We start from the raw sequence: 13135 nt of genomic DNA, 5'->3' as shown, positions 1-13135 counted from the left end.
AATGGAGGTTAACAGCAGAATATATTTATCAGGGGAAATAAAGCTCACCTCCAAGACAAGGACAGAAGGGGGAAGCTCTGTCTCCCAGGGATATTTAAGGTGGAGAACATGAGAACCCACTTAGGTGGGCACGAGGTGGGACAAAATTATGGTCAACCAATGAGATTACAAGTTCCATTGTTTGGCTAAAATTGATTAAATGAAGACTGAATGGGGAAGCAAGTCATGTAGCAGGCAGGCATGGCAAGGGGGCATACAGAGGCTGGGCTTTTCCTGTAAGGGGCAGGGTTGATGACTTCCAGACATCCTTAAGGTGAGAGACTCTTAGAATGTCAGCCCTGGATGCCTATCTTTAGAGAGGGACCTGGCTGCATTTGCTTACTCTTTTGTTTTGAGGTCAGGCCCCAGGAGGGCTCTGTCTCTCCCAAAGTTGCCAAGTCATTCCTATTCCATTATTTCTCTTGCAGGGCATGGCCCTCTCTGACTGCCCAAGGTTTTATCTAACCCAGATGCATGCAACATTTGCAGCTGGGAAAACATAGGTAACAAGGAGAGACAGACTTTTTGCAAGTTCAGAATTCTTCCATTTTCTCCTCTGTCTGTGACTCTAAATAAAATACACAGTACACTGAGCGTCATTTCCCTTTGCCCAAATTGTCAGCCCAGAAAAGAGGATTTCACATTTGTGTATCATTCTGACCAACATCTTCAAAAACAGCTATTAAGGCCTGTGGAGATAGCTCAGTGGTCTAAATTCCTGCCTGGGATTCAATCCCCAGCACTGCATGACATGGTGGCCTTGGAACTAAGGGCATGCTGTGCCAGGGAAACTGGGCCTAGTAGCTCACGCTTGTAATCTGAGCACTGGGGAAGCTGAGACAGGAGAATCATTAGGAGTCTGAGCTGTGTAGTGAGACCCTGCACCAAATACATACATACATACATACATACATACATACATACATACAAACAACCATGGTATCTATAAAGAACCCTCTCCCCTTAAGTTTCAGTTTCTGTTTGCCCAGTCAAACCTGTCATCTTTAGGGGCCAGGGAGATGGCTCAGTAGAATAAGCACTTGCCTGGCTAAGTGCAAGGGCCTGAGTTCAATCCCTGGTTTCACCAAGAAAAAAAAAAAAAAAAAAAAAAAAAAACCTGTCATCTTTAGTTTTAACTTTTCCACTTAGAATTGCCAGGACCATTTCCACCCTCAGAAATGCCCACATATATACTTGCCCCTACAACCCGCCCTGCTGTTTCTGTCCATGAGAAAAGCCTCAAAACAAACTCACCCTGTCTCCAAGGAGCCCAGCCAGTGAGACCGGTTGGAATTGCTGCCAGATCCCTAGCAGCCATGAGGTGAGGATCTCCACTCTTCTTTCCCAGCATTCTAAAGGGTTAGACAGCAATCACTGCCATCCCAGAAGTTCTGTGGTCAGTGAAGTCAAGCTTCCTAACCCTCTTGTCTGAGCATCTGCTGATGCAGTGGATGTGTGTAAGTGCAAATATGTTTGCACACTAAGTTTCCTCCTGTGATAGAAGGAGATGGGGAAAGAGTCTTTCAGGCAGGAAAAATATGTCCAAGCCTTGAAGGGTTTTTTGCATCATCTAAGGAAAAAAGGCCAGTTTTTCTGGGTAAAGACATGGCTTTCAGCTTCATCTTGAACTTGGAGGAAAAGGAGGACCCTCACTGCCCTGTGAGCTGCTTTGCCCCCCCCCCCCCCCCACAAGCTTTGGGATTATGTACTGTGGAGGTGGGAGAAGCCGCTTCTCTCTTCTGTGGGCTTCCAGTCTCCCTTCCTTGCTGCTGGGATCTGACAAGACATGACTGAACAGAAGATGAGAGGATTACGGTATCTCTTGTTAGGGAGCCAGGCTGTCTGCACACGCTTGCAGTTCCTCTCTCCAGGGTCCTGTGTGCATTGTTCTTGCTGAAAAAGCCCAGTGTGGACATTTGTTTATGGTCCCAAATAAATCCTAAGCCAAATAAGTCCTGTTGTCTGCAAATACAAAATGAGCTGGCTGGAACTTGGCTTGTAGGTATCACCAGGCAGGCTGGAGAGGAGCGAGTGCACAGAGCATGCGCAACAGCAGGCCCTCCCTCCCTGCCCCTCCCTCCATCTCCCAGTGTCCTTGCTGGTTCAGAGGCATCTGACTTCCTCCCATCTTTCATTTGTACTTTATTTATATTTTAGCTTTTTCATATACAAGCAATCATGTGATATTACACCTGTGTGTCTTGCTTCCGCCTCACATGTAGGGTCTCAAGGTCCTGTGTAGTCCTACAAATGACTCAAGGTTCTTTTTCATTATGAAACACCACAATGGCTTTATACATTCTGATAGTTTTTTGTCTTTGTTCCGAAAGAGAAACAGGCAGAAGGAAAAAAGGGTGAGGACATTTTTATAAAGGAAAATGAGCTTTATTATCTTGGAGAACAAATTAAGAATTTGGGGAAGATGAAGAATTCTCTGGATTGGAATAAAGAGGAGCTGAAGCTTTTATACACTTTTGCCAGAGGTGGAGTTTGAGGGGGATGTTTAGATATACTTGAAGAGCTGACTAGGGTCTTCCCTGAAGTGGCAGGAAAGGGTGAAATTGTACCCTGTGTTGAGTTGGAGAAGAGGGGAGGTGGTCTCTGGGAAGATGAGCTGTTGTTTTAAGCGCTTCAGCCATATTAGATGACCACCATAATAATTCAGCAATTCATATTAGAGCCATAACCTGCCATTCCCATCTTTTGGTTGTTATAAAAGGGGTGACAGGTCTCTTAGACTACTTCCTGCTGAACTGAGGCAGTGTCTTGGTGGTGAGGGGAGTTGACAGGATGACGGTTCACAGTGATGTAGAGGTTAGTGCCAGGTGTCTCAGGTAGGACTAGAAGTTTATTGTTAGGGACAACTCCCATCTGAGACTGACAAAACCTTGAAAAAAGCTTGATAAAACAGCATTTTATGAGTACATGTCATCACGATTAAATGACACAAAAGGAGAAGCAAGGGGGACATGTCTATAAACTGAATGTGTCATTTTAACATGACCATGTTGAAGAGGAGTATCTACTTTTAGTTTTCTATATCAGTGTGAGGAAGGGGAGTCGGGGTCATCTGTAGGACCTCGACACAACTGTGTGGAGGGGCCTCGTCAGAGGTATAGAAGAAGGTGGTGGGATTGGGAGGGCTACAGTTGGAAACAGTGATAGAAGGAGCCTCTGTGAACATTAAGTGGATGTGTTATATATGAGGAGTCATTAGGGCTGGAATTGTCTCATGTGTGATGAGCTCTCCAAGGTGATGGGTGGGTGGACTGTGATAGATTGTCTTAAAGCGAACTTTTTGTCTCTGTTAGTGTGGCTGCTATTGTGTGTGGAGACACAGAGTCTATCTGTGAGCTGTGTTGTCCAGTTGTTTGGAAAGGTAGGGTACTGCCTCAAAGGATGGTCCCTTTTTATGTCCTAAAACACCCACTGCATTGTGTCCCTGAGAGCTGATGTGTAGGGTAAAAAGCTGAGTTGGGTTAGGTGAAGAAAGAGCTGGGCCGTAAGGAGAGCCTGTTGTAGCTTGTGAAAGGAGGAATGTATAGGAGTAGCAGAGTCAAGGGGCTATAACTAGGAACATTTTGGTGTCTTATACAGAGGCTGTGCTAGGGAAGCAATGCTGGGAACCTAGAGGGGGAAGAAATTAGCCAAACCAAGAAAGGAGAGAACTTGCTGTTTTGTGATGGCCACCTGAAGGTCCTGAAGAAGGGCGTTGTGGTCAGCAATGGTTGCATGATTAGTGGGACTGAGGGTGAGTCTTAGATATTTGACTTTTGGTGAAGCTATCTGAGCTTTGGAGGGAGAGACCCTGTAACCTCATTCTAACAGAAAATTGGGAAGAGTAGCTGTGTGTTTTAGCGCCAGGACATGAGAGGGAGAGCAAATGAGGAGGTTGTCAATGTATTGAAGGAGCAGTCTGGGCTTGAGATCACGGGTTTTGAGATCAGCCGCAAGGGTTTGATTAAAGAAGTGAGGACTATCTCTGAACCCTTGAGGCAGGACTGTCTACATGAGCTGTAGATTGGAGAGTGTCTGGATCAGTCCATGAGAAGGCAAGGAGGTCCTGGCAATCTGGGTGTAAGGGAATGGTGAAGAAGCTATCTTGAAGGTCTAGGACACTAAAGTGAAGAGTGGAAAGAGGGATATAAGACAGCATAGTAGAGGGGTTTGGCACTACTAGGTGAAAAGGAATAACCACATTGTTCATAATTCTGAGATCTGAACTAAATGATAGGAGCCATTGGGTTTGAGTACATGAAGAATGTGGATACTATATGGCAAGTGAACAGTTTTAAGAACACTATTGGTAAGGAGGCAGAGAATGATGGGCTTGAGTCTCATGATGTTTGAGGGCTACCTGGTATTGAAGAATGAAGGGAAACACTGTGGGATCCCTGAGGCACACTAGTCTAGGAACAGCATATGTGGCACGAGTGGGACTTGAAGTGTTTCAGAGTATATGGTTGACAAGGGAAGAGGGAGGAGGGAGCCAGCTGTACATTGAGGTGGGATTTGTTGGATGTACACTGTGGGGGGAGAGAGAGTTGAGAGAGGAGTAGGGTTTTTGGATGACATTTCTTCCCATGAGAGGTATGGGACATGTTGAGATCCACAAGGAAATTAAGAGTGAAGAACAGTATCTGAAGGTAGCAAGGAATAGATCTATCTGAAGGGGTCATGTAGGTCGGCCATCAACACCTACTAGGGAAATTGTAGAGCTAATACAACAATTAGACCTGAGGAAGAGCACTATATATGCTCTCTGTTTTAGCAGGAAAAGGGATTTTTTTTTTAACTTGGGATGTCCAGAAAGACTCAAGAGTCTTGACAGAGTTGTCTCGATGGGGGCCATGGAATCCAACCTCTGTTGTTCTTCAGCAGCAATACCAAGCATTTCAAGTATATGGATCTGGCCATGGCAAGGTTTCCTGTGAGGGCAGGGAACTGGATGACTTACCTGCTCTCTGGAGGACTGGGCAGTCGCATTTCCCTTGACCTTCAAGCTTGTAGATATAACAATGATGGCTGAAAGTTGGGGCAGGCTCATGCCCAGTGTCCTTCTTCACTGCACTTGGCTTGGGTGGCAGCATTGTTTAGGCTCAGCATTAGCTTGTCAAGGTCCTGCATTGATGGGAGTCCTGAGTGTCGCAGCCAAAAGTTGGTAGTGTGTATAGTTAATTTTGGTCTTTAATATTGAAGATACCAAAACTTAGATTAAGTAATATTTCCCCCTGTGGGGCTTGAGGCCCAGATTTTTCTTTTTAGCTTGGCATGAATGTCAGGACCAGATAGGGATATAAGATAGGAATTAATAACAATTGTTTGTCTTTTTTAGTAGAATCTGGGTCTATATTAGTATACCTAGTTTGGAGCAATAGTACCTTGAAGTATAAAGTGTAACCAGAGAACTATTATTTCTTTTCAGCCAAGGGCATTTTAGCAGTTAAATCCCTGTAAAATGTCAATGGACAATAGTTATATAATTTTGTAGAGATCATTTGACATCGATAGTCATACATGTCAGTGTAGCATAACAGTACTACAAAATTCCCATTTTTTCAGCATCTCTAAACATACATAGGATACATATCATATAAGTTTTAGTTAGAAAATTATCATTTGGCTGGTGACCTCATGTTTCCTTCACCTCTTATTATAAATACCTGGAGTATAAGAGAAAGGCATATATTTAAATCTGAAAGAAAAATTATATTGTAGCATACAGTATATTTGGAAGGCATGAATATCTTTAATATATTGAGCATCTTTTATGAGAAAACATTATTTTAATTTTTGAAAAACTTTGTCTTTTCCTATAATATTCAAATAATGGAACTTAACAAAAAAAAAAGGGTATACAGATGAATGTCCATTTTGTATCTGTGTATTCAGAGTGGTTAGGATAGATATATAGTTACATTCTCTTAATGAATAGAAGGATTTATTCTAATGGTGTTTGTAAATAGGATGTCAGGTCCGCATCTTGTACAGCAATTAACCACTAGGAAGAATGTATGCAATGTGTTAATTATTGAAACTGTCCTACCGATTTGATTTGAAACTGTCTCATTGCTATTTGTTTATCAATAAATATGGCAAAAAAACCCCAACTTTGTCTTTTAACCAATGACCAAATTATGGGGGTGTCTTTTAAGGAGATTATTGGGGGCTCTCTAGTGATGAACAAAGTTGGCCACCAACTATTCATCAATCAAGAGTGCTGTCCAACAATCTTTTGCATTTTAATGATTTTTATTTAATTAAAAATTAACTTTGTTATCAGTTAGACCAACTGGTAACTCAGGAGAAAGCATGCTTTTAAGTTTGTATTCTACAGCTTAAATAAAAAAAAAAAAAACTGCTGTTTACAGAATGACATAAAAACTAACGAGTACATACTAGTCTCTCATAATTACAAACTTAAAAAAGGTCACGATAATTTAACCTGGTCAAAATATATATTTGAGTATACTTTCATTTTATAAAGATGTCCATGTGTTCTGTATGTACTTGTTTGTTTAAAGTCTAATAAAGGTGTCTTTGGGGGGCTAGGAAGGAGTATTTCTCATTGTGACTGAATTAAAAGGAGCCAAAGATTAGGGCAAAAGCCCAACATCACTTTTTAGCCTGCAGTGAGTATGGGGGGTGGGGAACCTCAACCACTTTCCAGTCACTAGAAAAAGTGGGGAGCCAGGGACCAGATGGTGGAGAAAGATGGGTGGGTGGGGTTCTGACATGAGCTCATGATTTTCAAGATAAGAAGAGAGGAGAGACAAGCAAGAGAAAAACCCTCATACATTTGGGCTCATGAGTGAAGACAGACTGGCCTGTGCGTGTTGGAGGCAAGCTAGCAGCGGCAGGTGGCAGAAACAAAAGCAGAAGCAGAAGGCGGTTCAGTGAGGGCACTCAAAGCGGGGCAGGGGACGCCCCAGGAGCCACACTACTCACCGATCCAGGTCACAGCACCAAAAATGATAGGTTTTCGACAGTGTCACAGCAGAGAAACAGGCAGAAGGAAAAAGGAAAGGCTTTATTATAAAGGGACAGGGGCTTTATTGTCTTGGAGGATGCGGAGAGAATTTTGGGGAAGATGAGGAATTCTTTGGATTGGAACAAAGAGAGGCTGAGGCTTTTATGGCCTTTTCCCAGGGGTGGAGTTTGAGGGGGAGGTTTAGATACATCTGAGGAGCTGACTGGGGCCTTCCCTGAGGTGGCAGGAAAGGTGAAAGGAAATTGCACCCTGGGCTGAGTTGGAGAAGAACGGGTAGGTGGTCTCTGGGAAGATGAGCTGTTGTTTTAAGGGCTTTAGCCATATTAGATGAGCACCATAATAATTCAGCAATTCATACTAGGGCCATAAACTATCACATTCATCTTGTTTTTTGTATTCTTATTAAATTAGAAAGCTCTTCCACATGAATTATGCCTCATGTATTTTACATATATTTCTTCCTTTTAGGGCCAGTACATTGAGTACTATTATTATACCCATTTTACAAATGAGACTTGAAACCAGAGTGGTTTTGTTGCAGAGACTGTACCAAAATGGGTGGAAAATGTTTTGCACCAGAGGGTTAGAAGGCATCTTTTAGGCCAGGGAAATGGCTCAGTAGAATAAGCACTTGCCTGGCAAGCACAAGGGTCTGAGTTCAATCCCCGATTCTTAAAAAAAAAAAGGCATTTTTTTTTTTTAGGAATACCACCAGGCTTATGGGATCTGGGTTCAAATCATGAGCACTGGCTAAGGCAACACACAACTACCTGCATTCTGTAAGCAGCAAGTACAAAGTCAATGTTGGTAACTGGTTTTACATATTTAGTCCTACCTTGTCAAGCAGATGTGTCCAGGACAGGATTTAAGTGCAGGCGTCCTTTTATCATGAGACAAATTAGGAGCCCAGGCAAGCAGGCAGAATTAATGCCACCTTGGCAGAGCTGGTCTGCTCCGGGTGGAGGGTCCTTTCTTGAAGCCAGCTAGCAAGACAAGGCATTTGTGTAGTGTACGTGCAGTTGGTCAGGTAAGGCTCAGACAATTTTTTAAAAAAGAGTTTAATAGTAGTTGTTATTTTGTTTTATGTGATCTGCAGCTGTTTAGTCAAGGCCGGGTGAGTCTGATGGCCCAGTTTTGAAGCTATAGTTTAATTTTCTCCCAGTACAATTTCCTTCTTGCTCCTTCTTTTCTGTCCTGGCTTCCTGAGAGGCTCCCCAGCTGTCCTAAGCTAAGAAGCTTAGTTCCGCAGCGCCATCTGCCGTGATGTTCTTGCATTGCACCCAGTTTAGGGTTGGTTCAATTCCTAGCACAAACAACTGTGCTAAACCTTCCCTTTGAATTGGGAGGGTGAACTGTTGTGCATCAGCATTCGGAAGGCTCTCTGATGGAGGGTTTAAGAACCTATGTTCACTGTTCAATAAATGTTACTTTAAAAGAGTCGAAGGAAAATATATGTGTGAGACGCTCATGAGGTGCAAAAAATGATGTTTTGCTCATCATGTACCAAATCTGCATGTTTTTTCACAGTGGGACAACTGAGGAACACCAGGTCAAGGACTCCCTGGCTCAGCTGATATGCCACTTTGCGTGGGAACTAGCAATTGAAGAGGCTGAAATACCTGATTTAGAAAGCAGGGTCTTGGAAGAGATTGAGTTCCTGGACACCAAGTACAATGTGGGAATTCGCAACCTACAGGCCTACGTGGAACACCTCAAGGGCCACAACGACAAAGCTCTACAGAGCCTGGAAGATGCTGAAAGGCTGATCCAGAAAGAACACGCTGACCAGTCCGACACGAAAAGCCTGGTGACCTGGAGCAACTATGCCTGGGTGTGTTACCACCTGGGAAGGTTGGCAGATGCCTGGATGTACCTGGACAAGGTAGAGAGCACTTGCAAGAAGCTGTCGAGTCCATTCCGCTTTCAGATGGTATGCCCTGAGGTGGACTGTGAGGAAGGATGGGCCTTGCTGAAGTGTGGAGGACAGAATTACAAGCGGGCTGAGGCTTGCTTTCAAAAGGCCCTGAAAGCAGAGCCCGAAAAACCTGAATTTAATGCTGGGTATGCTATTGTCGTCTTTCGCCAAGATTGTGACAGCAGTGCAGTCTCTGTAGAACCCCTGAGAAAGGCCTCGAGACTAAATCCTGAAGATGAATATCTCAAGGTTCTCCTTGCCCTGAAGTTTCAGGATAAAGGAAAGGAAGCTGAGGGAGAAAAGTACATTGAAGAAGCCCTGAGCTGCAAGTCCCTCCAGGCCAATATCTTTCTGTATGCAGCCAAGTCTTACAGAAAAAAAGGTTGTGTGGATGAAGCTGTTCAGCTCTACAAAGGCCTTGCAGGCATCACCCAACTCTGCCTACCTGCATCACCAGATTGGGCTTTGCCACAAGGCAAAGATGTTGCAAATGAAGGGAGCAAGAACCAGGGAAGAGAGAGAAATTATTAACGAATTGGCTATAGGTGAGTTTCAAACAACTATAACCAACAGGCCCACATTTGAGATGGCTTATATTAATCTGTCTGAAGTGTATGCAAATATACGTCAGTATAGAGAAGCAGAAGAAAATTTTCAGAATGTGTTCCGCATGCAGAATGTCATTGATCACCTCCAGCAAGAGCTGGATTTCTGCTATGGTATGAATTTTTTTTAAGAGAATACGAAATAGTTGTTTTTGTTTTTTTTTTAAAGTAGCATACCTCCAAAACATGACAAATGGAATAGAACTTCATCAAACAAATAAAAAGGAACGCAACTGTGGCTGTTGTATGCATGATGTTGTCTTCAAATTAGTTGTTCATATTACCAGATATAAGCATGTGAAATTAGGGGAAAAAAGTTATAAGAAATTTAAAAGGACGAGAAAAAAGAGAGAAACTTAAACATTGATTTACATTGATGTATGATTGCATGATGGCGTCAATACCAGTGCTGCTGATTTCTGCTGGTCTACAGAGGGGAGCGATCAATGCTGGAGCATGATATATTACTTTCGAAGGGGGAGAATCCTGTTTGAATATGCAGGCTGAACCTGACCCAAGTAGTTTTGTGTTGTTTTTAGGTAACTATGGTGTAGTAAAGTAATATAATTTTTTCCTAACCCCCAAATACTTGCTCAGTTAAATGTAGTGATACGAAAATTATTCTGAGTCTATTTGAATGATGGTAAAAGAATATGTGCATTCCTTTGAGGTGCAAGATTATGGGATGCCAAGGATACTAGACAAAAGGGCATGACAGTGACTGAGAACTGCCAAGCCGCAGCACAGAACAGGTTCACTGTCTGGATCTGATACCAGAAGGGGATATAAAAGACAGTGACCATCGTGCTCTTAGGCACTGAGGTCCTCCTACTCTTAGGGGAATGCATCTTCTATGTTGGGTGCATCTTTATTCTTGGTCTTTCCACTCTTCATTTTTTTTCCTTCTTCTTTTCTGTTAAATAAACTTGTATATTCAAGTTCACTGATTGTCCCATTGGTTCTTCGAACAGAATAGCAAGACCTGGAGGCAGTGCATGCCACTACACCCCACAATGCTATATTGTTTGGATCTCAGAATATATAGGAATAACATACTGTGGGTAGCCCTAGAAAACCCAGAGCAAAATACACAGTACCCTTTCTGGTCCTCGTCCTTGTTGCTGCCCAGGAAGTTTGTATTTATAATCTGATGGGAAATTTATTCACCTTTTAGTGAGTTAACTCCAATCTACCCCTTCCAGCACAACCCATAGTGGAAATAAAAACATTAAGGCATATTTGTTGTGATGGAGACCTAAGGGACCTAGACTTCTTGGAGAACACACACACTGCAGTGTCAGTTGTCACCCCTACCAGTCTGAGTGTAGCACAGCTCTGACTGTTGTTAAACCAAAAGCTGTTCTTCCTCAGCCTCTGGCTGATCTTGGCAACAGAACGCAAAGAGGCATTTACCATCTTCTTGGCTAAGTTCTCCACAATGTAGCAAAGGCCTTTAGCTAGTCGCTAAGCTGCCAAGATGACAGGTTTGGTTATACAAAATTCCCTCCTTACTTAATACTGAAACATTTTCATCACACTAGATAGTAGAAGAAAGACCTGCTTTGCTACAAACTGACTGTGAATATGTGAGGGGATATTAAGGGAAGCCCTAAGATGAAGTATTTTAAGCAACATCGTCTCTTGGACACCTAGGAGTCCACATGGCATTCTGGGTTGATGAGCTGACCATCTTAGCAGCAGCCCCCACAAAAACTATGAAGAGTCAGCGAACAGCAAAATAACAGAGGGCCTAGGAGAATGTGGGACTCTCCATGTCCATTCAAATAAAAAGTGTAGGGCCGGGGAGATGGCTCAGTAGGATAAGCGCTTGCCTGGCAAGCACAGGGTCCTGAGTTCAATCTCCAGTACCACAAAATAAATAAACAAATAAATAAGAATAAATTAAGTTCCATATGTTTTCTCTGCATGAAAGGAAATGGAAACAGTAATAGGGACAACAGGAAAACCCAGATTTATGTTCACCTTATGTGGAAACGATGACAATACTTTGTCAAATACATATTTCTGTTTTGCAATTAACCTTAGAAATGCAAATTAGAACAAGAACCTTTTTATGGAAATAAGGCATTATGGGGAACAACAGCAAATCATGACGGATATTATTGCTGCTGCCATTTGCTCACTGATTGTCAAAGAATGGCTCTCGATAGTTTCCTCGGGGTTATTTCTTATCTAATAGACACAAAACTACCTTTTAGTAAATGTTACCAGACATTACATTGGAAAAAGATATAATGTTTTAAAGCTATACACTTTGTCCATTGAAAATATTTGTTGAGGTAAATAGAAATAAAAAATTCTCATTCTAGTTTTTATTCTGTTTTGTATTTTTGGACTGGGTCTACAGGGTGTTCAGTGTGGATGAGACTCAGAGATCCACTTGTTCATAGCCTCCCAAGAGCTGGGATTACCGGCAAATACCACCACATGTAGTCTCAATTGCCAACTCAGCATGCCCTGGGGGTGGGGCCGGCAGGGCAGGCCTGGAGATTGAACCCCCAGCCCCTATACCTGCTTGCAGGTGTTTTAGTTCACTGAGCCATTTGACTGGCCCTTTAGTTTTTATTCTTTATATTTTTATTACTACTTATCTTTAGTATATAAGCTGACCAACCATGCACGGTGAGTTTTTTCTGTTATTTATATTGATTACCTTTTATGAAAAAATGATGGATAGAAATGAGTCAGTGAATATACATATAATAAACATAATAACAAAAATTGTACAAACTAGAAATCTAGAAAGAGGGTCAGAGAGATGGCTCAGTGGAATAAGCACTTCCCTGGCAAGTACAAGGGCCTGAGTTCAATCCCCGGTTACGCAAAAAAAAAAAAAAAAAAAAAAAAGAAATCTAAAAAAACTGATGGGTTATGTGTGTGCACCAATTCCCCGTGGTGAATGTAATCATTATGTACTTCAAACACATACTAATAAAAATAATTTTTTAATAAAATACTAGTTTTTCAATAGGCCACCCATCACTAGGAGCTATCCTACCCGAACTTCAGCAGGCCAGTAACCCCTTTGCAACTAGTAGCCCCTAGTGATGGCCTTGGGTGAAACAGAGGCATCATGCACTTTGTGCGGCTCGTGGGTGTGTCCACTTTAAAGAGGTTTGGAGCATCAGGGTTGCTAATTGCAAGACAGGAGCAGAGTAACACAGAACAAGACCAACACAGATTCAGAATGATGACAAGAAAAACTCGGCACAATATGTAGCGCTTTAGGAAACAGAGAAACCTGTTGCTTTGTATCTTTCATGTTTCCTGAGAGTTTTCATGACACTCAAATCCCAAATAGGAGATTTTCTCATTTATTTATATTCAAGTTTTAGTTGAAGTCAGAACAGATAAAAAAACAAAACAAACAAACAAACAAACAAACAAAAAACCAAAAAAAAAAAAAAAAACAAGCTGTGCAGTCCAAGCCCAGGTGCAGTATGGCTGAGACCCTCATTCACCACCTTGGAACACCCACCACCACTCTGCAGCCCCCCCCACCAACATGCCTGCCGAGAACTTTGGCCCCCTTTTGGAGACCCCCAGATCCAGCCCTAGCCCAGG

At 42.5% G+C, this 13135-nt stretch overlaps 1 pseudogene; it reads left to right on the top strand.

The window, feature by feature from the left end:
• Positions 1–1350: 1350 nt before the first annotated feature.
• On the top strand, positions 1351–9681 carry LOC101568950 (annotated as a pseudogene).
• The last annotated feature ends 3454 nt before the right edge of the window (positions 9682–13135 follow it).

This window comes from Octodon degus, unplaced genomic scaffold (assembly GCF_000260255.1).
Source record: "Octodon degus isolate 3935 unplaced genomic scaffold, OctDeg1.0 scaffold00046, whole genome shotgun sequence".
In the NCBI taxonomy this organism is placed as follows: domain Eukaryota; kingdom Metazoa; phylum Chordata; class Mammalia; order Rodentia; family Octodontidae; genus Octodon; species Octodon degus.
The sequence above is the reverse complement of the archived record's forward strand: the minus strand, read 5'-3'. Positions and strand labels throughout refer to the sequence as shown.